We start from the raw sequence: 16,419 nt of genomic DNA on the forward strand, positions 1-16,419 counted from the left end.
TGTAAACGTAATTGTGGAATTATACGATTTCAAGGTTATAATTAATGGGTATACACAGGCAATTCCCCAACAGTATAAAATACAAGAAACCAAAATTAACAGAAGAGGCACCATTGATAACACGGTTAGTGCTAATAAGAGATACATAAATGGATCTTAAAGCTTAGTTAGCACTCCTTCAATCCTAATGTGAACAGTTTCAAAGCTGACTTCAGTGACACTGTATCTGTGTGAGGAACCAATGAAGGAGGAACCAAATTACTTTGATTAAACAATGGCCATTGCAGTGGAAAACACTAGGATTATAAACCCTGCATGCCCCATAGATCTCCCATAGACAAGAGTAAAGGGATACAGATGTCATTTACACATCCCTTACTATTATAATTGTGTAAGTTACGTCTCCTTTGGAACCTATTACCAGCCATTACACTTCTAATTTCACTGAGAGTGTAGAACTCGCACTCAGAATGTCAATGACAACAAGGCATTCTGAACATTTAAACCACAAACAGGTTCAATAAAAACAGATTACAGACAATAATGTCAGCTTTTTTTTTTTTTTTTTTTTTTTTTTTAGAATTATTGACTTATAATATGTTTATAAGTGTTCATTCACGGTGGTGACATCTAATTAAGTTGACAGTGTATTTCAGCTGTATTATAGGTAACCACCAAATACTTACACACATACATTTAAATGTATAGAATTGGTCATTTTTTTGTTTGTTAAATATGTTACTAGTATTAGAATTTATCCTTCTGGGTTAAAAGCAAATGTCTTTCACAGAAATAAGGTTATATTTGTCTAAACTTTATTGATCTCCTGCCATTTATTTAGAGATAGCCTATTGACCAAAAGTCAACAGCTGAGATATGAAAACAGCTTTCTGAAACAGTCCAGCCTTTACTTGCACAGTTCACATTTTATAAAAGCCAATGTGCTAGCTGGCACTTTAAGTTAAATGACTAACATATTGTAACGAAAGCTGTCCTAGCTAGGTTGTGTTCTAACTAGATTGAGCAGAGTAGCGTGTAGCTGCCACCACCTTTGATAAACCGGGACAGACAGGAAGCAGGATATATATATATATATATATATATATATATATATATATATATATATATATATATATACAGACGTGCTCAAATTTGTTGGTACCCCTCCACAAAAAACGAAGAATGCACAATTTTCTCTGAAATAACTTGAAACTGACAAAAGTAATTGGCATCCACCATTGTTTATTCCATATTTAATAGAAATCAGACTTTGCAAATGAAAATGGCATGGACAAAAATGATGGGACCGCTAACCTAATATTTTGTTGCACAACCTTTAGAGGCGATCACTGCAATCAAACGTTTTCTGTAGCTCTCAATGAGACTTCTGCACCTGTTAACAGGTAGTTTGGCCCACTCTTCCTGAGCAAACTGCTCCAGCTGTCTCAGGTTTGATGGATGCCTTCTCCAGACTGCAAGTTTCAGCTCTTTCCATAGATGTTCGATAGGATTCAGATCAGGACTCATAGAAGGCCACTTCAGAATAGTCCAATGTTTTGTTCTTATCCATTCTTGGGTGCTTTTAGCTGTGTGTTTTGGGTCATTATCCTGTTGGAGGACCCATTACCTGCGACTGAGACAGAGCTTTCTGACACTGGGCAAAAAAAAAAAAAAAAAAAAAAGCAGTACGTTTCGCTCCAGAATGCCTTGATAATCTTGAGATTTCATTGTGCCCTGCACAGATTCAAGGCACCCTGTGCCAGGCGCAGCAAAGCAGCCCAAAAACATAACCAAGCCTCCTCCATGTTTCACTGTAGGTATGGTGTTCTTTTCTTTGAAAGCTTCATTTTTTTGTCTGTGAACATAGAGCTGATGTGACTTGCCAAAAAGCTCCAGTTTTGACTCATCTGTCCAAAGGACATTCTCCTAGAAGGATTGTGGCTTGTCAATATGCATTTTAGAAAATTCCAGTCTGGCTTTTTTATGTTTTTCTGTCAAAAGTGGAGTCCTCCTGGGTCTTCTTCCATGGAGCCCACTTTCGCTCAAAAAGCGACGGATGGTGCGATCAGAAACTGACGTACCTTCACCTTGGAGTTCAGCTTGTTTCTCTTTGGCAGTTATCCTTGGTTCTTTTTCTACCATTCGCACTATCCTTCTGTTCAATCTGGGGTCGATTTTCCTCTTGCGGCCGCGCCCAGGGAGGTTGGCTACTGTTCCGTGGACCTTAAACTTCTTAATAATATTTGCAACTGTTATCACAGGAACATCAAGCTGCTTGGAGATGGTCTTGTAGTCTTTACCTTTACCATGCTTGTCTATTATTTTCTTTCTGATCTCCTCAGACAACTCTCTCCTTTGCTTTCTCTGGTCCATGTTCAGTGTGGTGCACACAATGATACCAAACAGCACAGTGACTACTTTTCTCCATTTAAATAGGCTGAATGACTGATTAGAAGATTGGAGACATGTGTGATACTAATTAAAGAAACTAATTAGTTTGAAATATCACTATAATCCAATTATTTATTATCTTTTCTAAGGGGTACCAACAAATGTGTCCAGGCCATTTTAGAATATCTTTGTAGAATAAGCAATAACTCATCTCTTTTCACAGCTTCTTTGCTTTATTCTATGACATACCAAAGGCATGCAAGTATACATGATAAAATAGCTTTTAATTTCATCACTTTTCAGGAGGAATGAAGCATTATTTCAATGAGCTGTAAGGGTACCAACAAATTTGAGCACGTCTGTATATATATATATATATATATATATATATATATATATATATATATATATATATATATATATATAATTACGGTAGCTAGGGAACAGAGTGAGGCACCAGGAAACAGTTATAGTAAAAAAGTATCTTTACTTCACAAAATGTATTAAAATAAGATGGGTATATAAATTATTACAAGCAAATAGAACAACAATAGAAAACAGTTACAATAATCCAAAATAGTGTTAATTGCTATATATTAAAACTAGGCTTTAAGCTAAATTACTATACAGCAATTAACCAACCTTTAATATAAAAGCAATCAAATAAAAACCAATACGTGTAACTAAACAAACTAATACCCAACTTATAACAACAAACGAAAGACACACAATTGACACACACTATTTCAGTGAAAAACCAATCACACACGTTTCAATTATAGAACACGGTGAATATACCAAAATTAAAGTTAGGTGAATTGCTGCATGGATAATTGGCAAGATACAACAGCAAACTCAATCAATAAGCACATAATTACTAGGTCAAAATCATTAGGCTGAAATTCGTATTTTAAAACTGTTAAGAGTTTTAACACAAACCTAATTTAGTTAACAAACCCAGTTATATCAGTAATTCATAAAGTGTTCAAAGCGTTTTCACACAGCAGCAATACAGACTAATAAGGTCAGCAATGCATACACTTAATGAGGTAGGTAACAGTATTCAATTATCCACAGTTTACAATTGAACATAAACGTCCCTTCAATGACAAGTCCCCCCAGAGTCTCGTAACCGCGCACAATTCAGTTCCATTCGTTTGGTTTCGACTAAGTTTGTTTCAGTTCCACAGGCAGTCCCGAACCCCGTCAGTGACCCCTCAGCAGCAACACACGTCAAAACGGAAATAAAACCCAAAGGATGCTCTCCTGGTCCATCTTGCACATCACCTTTACACAATCCATTCCTATCCGTCTATAACAACAAGTGTCCTGTCATCGGTGACAATGCTGAGTCAATTTAAAGTAACAAGGCTTCACTTAATGCATGACTGAGCCTGCTGGCTCGTCACAATATTTTACCCCAAAAAGCCTGGGACCAGCATCATATACCACATGCTTTGCCATGTGGGAATAACCAAACTTTCTTTCCACATATCAGGCATGTGTTTATATTTCAACTAACTGGTGCATACACCCAACAACAGGATGGCTTGATCTTCAGTATTTTGGCTGCAGGATGGATCAGATACAGAATGTGTAAAACTAGGAATTTGCCTGAAGCAGAAGCATTTTGGTAGATAGAGCATTGATAGAAACCCCATCTTCCCCAGACATTGGGCCCATGTCTCATTTAGTGTTCTAAAGGTTGCTCTGAACCGAAATGCAGGGGTGCACATTAGGAGCTATGGTGCTAGATTCTAGCGCCAGGGTACCTCTTATAGCACCAGCAACATTCAATTCTGGAGCCAGTAGACATTTTTTGTTTTTTATTACTTAGCAACCATGGATGATGAAACTTTCTCATTGGGTCTGGACTACTCACATGATCCACCCACACAGGAGAGAAGGTTTGTGTAAGACAAACTCCTAAAAACTAATTAAAGAGCGGGGGGAGGGGCACCCGAGTGGCTCATCCAGTAAAAGCACTCGCGTAGAGTGCAGGATGCGCCCTATAGTCTGGACGTCGCCGGTTTGAGTCCAGGCTATTCCTTGGCCGACCGAGGACAGGAGCTCCCAGGGGGCAGCGCACAATTGGCCGAGCGCCGCCCCGGGGGAGGGAGGGTTAGGTCGGCCAGGGTGTCCTCGGCTCACTCGTGGTCTGGCCGGGTGCCTGCGGGCTTGCTTGTAAGCTGCCCAGGGCTGTGTTGTTCTCTGACGCTGTAGCTCTGGGTGGCTGCATGGTGAGTCTGTAAAAAAGCAGCCGGCTAATGATACACGCTTCGGAGGACAGCGTGTGTTTGTCTTCGCCCCTCCTGAGTCAACGAAGGGGTGGTAGCGGTGAGCTGAGCTAAAAAAATAATAATTGGACGCTACTAAATTGGGGAGAAAATAACAAAAAACTAATCGGCGACTACTAAATTTAAAAAAAAAGAGCGGGGGCGGGAGGCTTGATAATTTAGTAACGGTCAGCTCTCTGGTGATAAACTTTCAAAAGAGTTTAGCACCAAGTTTCAAAATGATTTGCACTCCAGAAATGGTTGTGAAATGCAATGGTCCGTTGAACCAAAAAATGTCAAAAATCAATGCTGAAAAAAAAGTCAGGTTGATTAGCTGTGGATCAATGCAAAGCTTTGTGAATGATTAAACCCACTTGTTCAGTTGGACACCAACAGTGAACTCTTTCTAAGTATTTCATGTCATGTATTTGACTGTCAAGTGAGGGTCGCTTTACTGAACAAAAGGTTAAACCTCAATGTTATTACCCTCTGTATTTAAATATTAAACAAGATGTACAGTATTCAATATTCAAATTGCAATAAGCTCTGCATCTGCTTAGCACCACAGTGTGATGTGGAACAGTGTAATTTGAGTATTAATTCTGATGTTAGATTTGTATGCACTCTGTAGCAATACATAAATAACTGCTATTCAAAGTTAGAACTGTCAACACGCTCTGTAGGTTCATTAAATCCATGGCGCTGCAATTTTTAAACGGGTTACAGTATAATGGGTTATAAACCAACAAACAGTTTCCTAAACAAATCCTTCATGGTGTTTCCTTTACAGTACATACACTCTGCTTTACCAAAGAAAAAGCTATATAATGTTGAACACCATGAATAGCCATGTAATTACATGGAATAGCTGGGCAGTTACCAATGTTTTCTGCTTTTACACGAATGACCATGTGAACAACATTTTGTTACCAATATAATGACATTGTAACAGCATGGCACAGGCCATTTTCATATGTGTCTACCCTGTCCTATAATCTAAAGAGCAATCCAAAGATGAGAGCTGTAGATATGTCCAGATTTCTCTCAAACGTAACCAAGTTAGGGATCCAATTAGATTTTGTTTAAACTTATTCTGCAGTTAATGTCCTTAAGTATTTTAAAGCTTTCGTCCCATTTCCAAGGTCAATTTGAAATAGAACATTATAGTGTGTTGGTTAGTAGGATAAACATCAAACGTGATCATGGTTAAGACACACATTGTATTGTGAGGATAGCAGTATGACTAGCCAACACAACAGTGTACAATTAACCCAACCAAGCCCTGTTGTGTTCACAGGGTGTCTGTCATCTACAGGGTATGCTACTGTACAACATGATTCATTAGAAATGTTGTGGATCCTGATATTCACTGTACTTACAGCAGAGCTCTCACTAACTTCAGAAACCTGGTCAGTGCAAATTGTCTCTACTATGGCGAACTTGACAAAGTATGACGGGCCAAAAAACATTTCCAGGAAAGATACAACATGCGATTTCATTACATCTATCAACTACCTGTAAGCTTCGATCAAAAAATCAATTGCATAAATCTCCACTTTATGACCGCCATTATTTATTTGTATTATTATGGCAAACAGACAGAGGACATGCCCCAAATTAATGGAAATGTCAAACCTGAACTAACATTCCATCATTATGTTTTTTTTTTAAAACACTGGGTTGTTTTTTTATTGAATGCAGGGAAATAATGCTAGAGCTGTTTTATGATTAACAACCCCCTCAGTCCAGTAATGAATGTGGTCTTTGATCCATTCACCAAATTATTAAATTGAACCAATTCAGTTTCCATCCAGGACCTAAAATAGTTAATTAGTTCATTATTATAAATCCAGTACAATAATAGAAATCAGCCAATCACAGATTTGTCAATATTACAGTACATCTTGTCCAGTGCAACTAATAGAGAATCATACAAAACATGCATATGATAGTAAACCAGTAAGAAATGAAGTTCTAGGATTAAGAATGAAAGTGCTTCTTTAGGCCATGTATTCCAGGTATTTTAACATCTAAATAACACTAAAACAACCATAAACATGCTCAATGGCTGACACCTTCCCAACATCATTTTTATCACATTGGAGATGATAATAAGGGGACTAAATTGCTCCTTATAAAGTATAATTAAAATCAGCAAGATTGATAAGTTGAGATGGTATTTAGATCTGTCACTGTTTAAATTTAAAATAGACCCATTGTCTATCTGTATGAGACTGATGAAGGGTGTTTTTAGTGATTGTTAAAGTGTATTTTCTTCATTTATTTTCTCAAGGCAGGTTTCATCTCAAATGCAATTCCTTTGGGTTTATTTATGATAATAAATAAACAACACAAGCAATGGACTAACATTCTATAATAGTCTTTATTTTAAACCCACTGACATCAATGGTCTTGTATTAAAATAAAATGACTCCAGGCATGTACCACAGTTTATTATTTAGCAATTAAATGGAGGTGCATGGAATTCAGTAACTATAGCACAAAACGATGAATTGCATTATTTCTCTGGTGTATTGCGATATCATTTTGCTCTGCCGGGTCAAAGTACATGTGTTTTCAATGAGAACTTATCAAGTGCTATCAGAAGGGGAACAGTTGGGGCTTGTGCTCTTTCTGTTTGTCTTGAAGGTTGATTAACTAGCTCCATAGAACAGCGTGCCATCATTTATTGACCATGTGTACTTGGAGCAATGTCAGGGGTCTTCAGGGTGCATTGTGAAGTATCAACATCCTGGCCATCTTTGGAACAAACATGGATTGTAAATTCTACAAAATGTCTTTGTTCTGGTTCAGTCTGCAATACATATGGTTTTCAGTTTAAAGTCAGTGCTACATAATTGTATATGTAGTTAAAATGCTTTTTCAAGGTAAGGCAAAAGGCAAGGGAATTGCATGTAGTCTTTTCGTTATTCTCCTTTTTGAAATACAGTAACTGTATGAGGAATTGCATACTCATTTGGGGTTGAATTTCATTTCTTTTTTAGCTGTGTTCTCCATGTCCATTAGGCATGGATTATGCCATAAGATCTCAGTTCGAAGTGCATTTAAAAAAAAGGTTTGCTAATTAGCCTCGCTCAGTGCCATTTCTACTGAATTTTCACAAACTGTGTGATGGTTTTGTTATACAGTATGGACTAATGGCCACAATATCTAAGTTGATAGACCAAACTAATTTCTAGTGTGACGAGAGCTGGACTATAACCCAGATCTCCAGAGGTGAAATGCATGAAAGGCAAGTACATTACAACACAACACCATTTTTTGCAATATTTAAACAGGTTATTTATCTTGGTATATTTCTATTATAAGTATTATGCCAAAATAGTAATACATTAACAAAGTGAGGTTTTATATCTAATGAAGATAATAGTCAATACAAAGTTCAAATGTTACATATATGAAAAATATTTATGAGTTTGGAATTAGAATGCATGCTAGATACCCAGCTGGTAGATATGAATAAATCATTTTAATATTAGTGCTGCAATGTTTGAATAATATTTCACAATTAAAATAAATATAAAAAAATCTTGATTTTGAATAAGCTGTAAAAACGAAAGCTTAATTAGTACCAAATTACAGTAAAAAAAAATTTAAACGAGAGAAAGAGTCTTCTATACAACAGAATGTGTGTTACTTTCAGATGTAAATGATGCATTGGTTTCCTTTGCATGACATCATTTTCATACAGTCCTTTCAATTCTGCTATATGAACGAATGTGAACATGGTCATTTTTTGCCTCCAAATAAATTTCAGGAAGTTTGTTCAAATATTGGAATATTTCTTTCTATGTAACAAGCAGTGTTGTGGGATGCACTGCCGTTACAGATTCAGTCTCATCACTGCGATGAGGTTAAAAGCTCGAAAACCACGAATGCAGACGAGCCTGGCTCCTTTGCACAGTGGTTAAGATGCTTGCTTGTGTGGGGTCGCCAGTTTGCGCAAATTCACACTGTCTGCTTTTGGGCAAATCTTACTTTTTCATAAAAAGGTCTGATTTCACAATCTTCCCATGGTGCCCTTATATAACATTTCTCCAGCACATCAACATCCAAGGAGCAGACCTTTCCAACAGCACCCTGTGAATAAAAACCATAAATCAGATTGGAAAACAGTAGCAAAAAAACTGCTTTTAACTTTTAAGAAATACTGTAGAAGCTGCTACTATACTCTTGTTTTGGCTACATGTTCGCAGGTATGCTAACCTCTCTTTTGCACTGGAATTGTGTTGTTGGCATAGTAACATCTGATTCATGTTCCTCTATGCTCTTCAGATAAAAGAAGAGAGAATATAAAGAAGGCCAAGAGGTCAAATTGTAAAGTACAGCTGTCAATCAAGTGTGAACTCATACTGAAACCCAGCTCCAGAGGAAGCCTATACGGCATTTAGTTCATTGCTCAGTAAATGAAAACATGTCAAGAACAGCAACGAGGTGCTTCAGTTCACTACATCCTCTTCCACTTACCCATGTCCCCCTTACAACTCCTGGAGAATGCAGATAGCTTCATCTGCAAGGAATCTGTATGGTATTGTTTAGTGGGCTGTTCTCAAACTACATGTACACTATGCATGTCTGTTCTCATGTGTAACAGGTGAAGACCACCCAGTTTCCATGCTAGCATCTGAACCACTGTACAAAAAAAGTCTAAAAGTGTGAGGTCTTGACCATATACAGTATAGAAATACCTTCACTCAACTGGCTTCCTTTTATTCTTCCAAACTTGCAGTCTCTATGAAGCACAAAACTAATCTACAACATAGCCTGTTGAATTTAACCCTCACAATCAATATTTTCAATCATTATGAAAATATTGATTCAGAAATTATGAGGCCTGAGGCTCCACCAAGGGCCCAATATAGTCCAAGTCTGTCCAAAACTAGGAGAACCCCTTTGCCCATAATGTTAAACTGGTTTTAATTAAATTATCAGTGATGAGTTTATAATTTTAGGAGAGACAGATACTTATAATAGTTTTTACTAACCTGTTCCTGCAGATGGGCGTTTTTTATTCTATTCAGGCTGAACTTGTAGCCCTCCTTTCTGTCTTCATTAATGTAGGTTAGAGCCTAGTAGGTTACCCTCTCCACACATTTGGCATTGCAGGGGGCTGGAACAACACTAGGGTCATGAGCCCAACAGCATAGAAGCTGAGTCCATATTAAAAGAAAGGGAATCTTCGTCACGGTGATATCTCAACGCAGTCAGTAACAATAGATTTTCAAAGCTCAAAACCGGGACACATTGTTAAATAATCGAGAGGACTAATTAAACCATTTAAAGGCTATTTAAATAGCCGCCCTTTAGTATATATATATATATATATATATATATATATATATATATATATATATATATATATATATATATATATATACACGTATTGATACTGTTTTATTGAGTTTATTAATAACAAGAAGAAGCAGAATAAGAATAAATTTAATAATTCATTTTGTAGATCGTCGTTAAAAATACATTTACGTTTTGACATTTTTCTTTCTTCCTTTTTTACACTCAATGCATTCAGGGTGGCTCTATTATTGACGTTGATGTGGTTTAACGTGGTGGCTTCGCAACCCTACCGCTGGTCTGCCTAGTATCTGGGCTAAATCACCACAGAACTGAACAGCTACAAAATACTATATTATTCAACATAAACTAAATGAAAATGCATGGCAAACTGAGGAAGGAGCACCTATGTCTGTGTTAATCACTTCATAAAAAGAGTGTTCTTGAAAGTACCTTTAAAAGCTAAGCAGTTGCTTACGTTATTATTTTACAAAAGCTAGCTGTAAACTCGTCTTCGGTCGAGAGGGGTATTGCTACAGAACGAAGGCTCCCACCGGGTAGTTGGTGGGGTATTATGGTCACGTGGTAGGGGTGAATGAAGCACTACATCAGTTACGAGTTGCGCACGAAGCACTACGCTGTGTGAGCTACCCTGTGTGAGCTATGCTGTGGAAGCCTTCGTTCTGCAGCTATATTCCCTTGCTTAAGTCTGCCGATGATACAAAATTGACTTGTTCTGTTTCCTTTAGGGACCCTTTGTTTTATATCTGAATTAAAAGGCAAAAAAACAAGAGAATGATTATTGAATGTTGGCACCGGGAAAATATACGTAGGATTTGTGAAGGTTAAAGTTCTAGAAAGAACAACAAAACAAAAGTCTACAGTAATTCCAATTATTACGCATAAATCACTTCAGTGTAGAATAGCAAGAGTGCGTGCTTACCTCAAGTTACAGATAATGTACAGACCCAGAAGTTCAAAATTTAATTCTACAATATCAGTATTAAAAAAAGTAATGGATATACGTTTCTGTCCAAATTTCATACATTAGACATGGGTGATATCTTTTTATTATTTCAACTGTAACCTAATCATTATTAACTGTTATTGCTGTGTAACAGCAAGTTTGAATTGTTCCATTCACAGCCACAAGAGGGCATATACCGTACTGTCCAACAGAAGAAGCAGACAAGCTATGTATGTTTGTTGTGGAACGTGGGACCAATTCCAGGTCTCTTTTAAACCTAAGATACCTATATTGCTTCCCTACAAAGTCAATTTAAAAAGGCCATGTGAAAACATCGTGGGGTAATAAACGAGCCGTCGCCATCCAAATTACACTTATCTCCTAAAATCTTTTATAACCAATGAATTCAATATCAGGCCAATAAAACAAATGCTTTTATTATCATCCTTTATTACTTGGCTATCTGAGGATTAACTGTTATCTCAATGTGCACATTATTAAAGTGTTGTAATGATTATAACAATAAAAACTCAAGAGTTATTAATGACTGTTGGGTTATCATATTCATGTTGGGTTATCTGTTCTGAACACTAGTCTAAACTCCTACTAGGTAATAATGTGTGACTTCCACAAGGGGGCAGCGCTGTCTATTGAGTGTTTTATTTTTGGATGTTATATGTACACTGTATGTTTAGACAAATTGAATAATAAAATCGTTTTTACTTAAATAGCGTACACATTATAGACCTTAGAAAGTGAACAGCCAGTGTCTTCAGTACAGACTGTTTTAGCAATTTAAAAACAAGCATACTGCAGAAGGCTGCAATGTGTATCACTCATAGAATATAGCTCTGTACAGCACTGTTGTCTTTTAAACTAAATGTCATAATTATTACCTAAAGTACATTTAAAAATATACCTATATTTTTGATATTATAAAATATCTGTGGTATAAACAGGGTAGTGAATGTAAACTTGAACTGGCAGAATAATTCAATTCCAAGTTTTATATTCAACACATTTTTATTCACTGTCCTCTATGGCTTGGTTTACATGCAATTGAAAATCAACTCTACAGTCATGACTGTGTGACGTTGTCACGCGAATACATCGTGACACAGCAAAAGGTCGTCCTTTTGGCAGCGCGACTTTAAGGGATGGGTCAATCGTTTTCTCACGGTAAAAATAGCTGTAAAAACCAATGTAAACCAGAGCAGGAATCGTGCTTGTGGCTCACAAGGTTTTAGCAGTCAAGAAATCAGAACTGCATCGCAACACATTTCCTGAAAAGTACGGCAAACAGGTCGTGAGGAAAACTGTCATGACTTGTGCATGTAAACGCTGACTATGTGTGGTGTGTATTTATTTAATATTAATATGTATAACCTTTTAGAGAGGTCACACGATTCTTGAGTACACCTGAAAGTTCAACAACTATGATTCCGGAGCTGAGCTCTTAAAAACAACTCAGGGACCCTTTACTAGGTTATACCACAAAAACTATAAAACTACAAATTGAGCAATAACACTCAGAACTACTCAGAACATTTGTGAACATGATAAAGTAAAAATAAACTGTTAATGTGTCATTTGAAGCTAATTCCACTTTAAAGCATGTTTTCTTGGCAGGATTTTGTGTACAGCTAGAGCGTAACTGCAAGGGCCTCGCGGAATTCTTGATTGCTAGTGATAAGCTGGTAAAGCTACTGCAGGATTCATCCAGTTGGCCTAATGAAAGCATGTAACAGTAGCCTTATACAGCACAGATTCTACTTATTTGTGTAATAAACGTGGGTCACAGAGCACCCCCTATGGGCCACAGTGTAAATGTGATATATTCAACAACATTGTGTGACAGTGCTGTCTACCAAATTGCTCTGAGAGACTGACACCCACCATTGCTGTGACTCTGCATGAGCCCTGTGAAATAGAACCACCTGAGCCGTCCCTCATACAGATTAATAGATGGACTGCAGGGAATTACAAGAAAATAATTCCATCAAGGGGTCATGTGACATTATAAACCACTAGAGCAAAGCTTTTATTTTCATTTTTTTATTTTTTATAATTAATGGATTAAAATGAGAAAAACAGGAGGTTATAAACTGTAAATTGTCATAATTGTATTCATGATTTTTGTGACATTGACTTTTTAGTATATGGCAGGTCGTTATTTATTATTATCATTTTTTGTGGTTATAAATAAAAACAATGGTAATAAATAGTTGTTATTTTTTATTGACACAAAAGTTTTGCATCACCCTATAGAATTAACAAATTCTGAATCATAAAAGTCGAACGAAACCTGCTGAATAATGTTACGTTAACATATTGAATTACACACCGCTTTGTAGTTTTCCATATACTTGACACAAAAACTGGCACAAATTGAAAAATGTGGCATTTCGAAATCTAACAAGAAATAATGTACTATTGTTATGGTAAAAGCACCAACCTTGATTTATCCTCCCTAATCTAAACAGAGCATCCTGCATCCTCATCTCAACAACTGCTTTGAATTAGGTGGGACAAACATGATGCTTTAAAATAGATACTAACTAAATGAATAATGGCTAAAGATTACAGAAAACAAAGAAACATTTTATAAAAACAAATTAAAATACAGTATATTGAGGGGGGGAGGGGGGTTCTCCAAGAACTACAGAATTACTTGTTAGGAAACTGAACTTCTTGTAGAACTATGTGGTTGACCTGACCTAGACAACAATCTTCTCATCATGTATACTCTTAAAAAATGATATTAAATTATGGAAAAATGCAGCAGTGTAATCTTAACAAACTGTTTATTAATGTATTGCAGTGAATGTCTGTTAGGAGTAATATTGTAAAGTGGGAAAGTTACCAGTAGTCCCAGTGTTTTGTTTCAATTGTCAAATCTGTATTTTGACAATTAGCATGCGCTAATGATCATTTACTAGCTGGCTACTGCATCTTTCATTAACACGCCACCTACTGTGTTGTTCTCAGAATCAAAGATTATAGAAGTAATCAACTTTGTGACATGCATGTTACAGAATGGAACTGTGGAACTAGGCTATGCATGATCTGAAGTATTTGACTGATAAAAAGTGGCTCTATACTGCCTTCTGTCCTGGATTAGAATCATCCTGTCCATTGTTACAGCTCTCAGAACAATGTGGTTCTTTAGGTCTTTCTCTGGAACCCACTGCATATCAGTTTAAAAGCATTCTTATAAACCAAAATACACTACGTTCTATATACATGGGTCCAGTACAGTATATATATATAAAAAAAGCTTCGAAACAGAACCGTCACTGGTTTCATATAAAACAGGCTGTAAGCTAAGCCTTCCTTATGGAATCTTTAATGATTCTTTTTACTATTCTTTTGGCTTCATGCTAAATGCATTACTGTATATAAAACCCTCTGCTGTGTGTTTTATGTGACTGGTTCTTTAAAGAACCTTAGCACTATAAAGGTTCCAGAGAAACCCCCTAGGACTCATATGAAGAAAGTCCAGGACAGTAACCCGTGCTTCTTAAAGTGTTAGTAACCATTTCTTTGCAAACTGTAGCCAATATTCCATTACAATGTGTACGGCATTCTTTTGGAAGTATTACATTCACAAGCAGCTGTCTAGAGAGGGTTTCTGTTTCATGATTTTTAGCTACAGTTGCTTAAACATTTGGAGAAATATATTTAAAAATAATCGATAAAATATCACGCAATACAAGATCAAAGCATAACATTTTTCTTATCTTTCACACTGCGAGAGGGCACATCAATGAATGTAGCCCCATGAAAGCTTGAGAGAGTGCGTTCGAAAAGTGAAATGTGACACAGACATACCAAAAACATGTATTGGGTCAGCCAGGTCAATTATCATTTCATTTGAAAGAAATAATGGTATTTTGCAGATGAACACACAGCATTAATGAAAGCCTATTAATGAAAGAGTCATCCCATACCTGTATGAATTACAATGGAATAGATGCACATTCTTAAACTTTATCATTCGAAATAATTATGCAAGGCCTTTTACGTATCCTATGATACATTTCCAAATTAAATAAACCTGGATTTATATAATCTGACCACCGGGTGCCACTGTGTGATGTGGATCTAACAAGTATAATGGTGCAAAATAGTTTCATAAAATGTGTTATATCATTCTTGCATCCCATTGGTGAATGAATCAGACAAGAGATCTTGGACATGGGTAGAGGTAGTTCAAATCTGCTGGAAAATATGCAAAAAAACTGCAGACATTTTAAGTAGATATCTGCCAAGTCTGGGGAGCATCTTATGCATTTGGTATTTGTGTTAATAATGGCTTATAAAACTGTAAATCAAGTAAACATATCCTATCAAACAATGTCTGGGTTAAGGACTTCCAATTTAATATATCAAGCATTTGTGTCAGTAAAAACATCAAACCACATTACGTGAGGCTTCTTATTGGCCACATTTTCAGATCTTTAATTAACTCTTACTTTTTGAAGGAGACAAAACATGTGTTCATTTAACAAAACTAGAACCTAACAACTAAGTTGTTTATTTCAGAACACTTCAGCAGTCCGTTTATGATAATTATGAGAATATAGTGAATCTGTGGAAGACTGTCTCTAGACATGGGACAGTAAGTAAGCATGGTCAACATGCTGCTTGTCAAAAGAATGCAATAAACTCCAGTCGTGTTACATTGCATGGATCCAAAATCAACAAAGAACATCTGGACCCACTCGGTGTGGTAATAAAATTAAGAGGACGGTTACATATTTGTGACCCAGACTAAATTTCAGGTCACACACATGTACAGTCTATAGCTTTCTCTCCAGTCAAGTCTGCACCTTTCTTTCTATTCGACAGGGAAAACTTGTAAAACTGGGCCCTATTTACAAAGCTATGTTTACCTAAAGTCTGTTTTAATGAATTGAAGAATGGCAGATAGACTTCTGTTGGTTTATTTTTGGAGAGGACCAACTGTCACTTGGATAGCCCTATTTGTTTATTGATGTATGTAAAACAATAATGTTGATTTTATCACAGATTTAAACTTTCCTTTAAAAATCTGGTCCTAAAAAGTTTACCTTCCAAATTCTTTATATAATAGTGTAAACTCCTAGGTCCTCTAAAACTTTATTTTTTTAAACTAAATAAAAATAGACACCATGGGTTGTTTTCAAAGCTTGTCTAAGTTGAAGGCTCTTCTAAATCTAAATATATTTTGTCTTCCTGGACGGGTGAATTGAATTGAATTTAATTTGTCAAAGTATGTATTCCCTATGTCCAGTTCAACTTGACTAAAGCAAGTCTATACAACAGTTTACATTATACAAATAGGATTAAAGATTATTATTAATAATAATAATAATAATAATAATAATAATAATAATAATAATAATAATAATAATAATAATAATAATAATAATAATGGCAGACATAGCTAACCAGCTACTATAGATTTGGGGGCAACAAATTCGAAATGGACTT

The sequence above is a fragment of the Acipenser ruthenus genome, chromosome 17, assembly GCF_902713425.1.
Source record: "Acipenser ruthenus chromosome 17, fAciRut3.2 maternal haplotype, whole genome shotgun sequence".
In the NCBI taxonomy this organism is placed as follows: Eukaryota; Metazoa; Chordata; class Actinopteri; order Acipenseriformes; family Acipenseridae; genus Acipenser; species Acipenser ruthenus.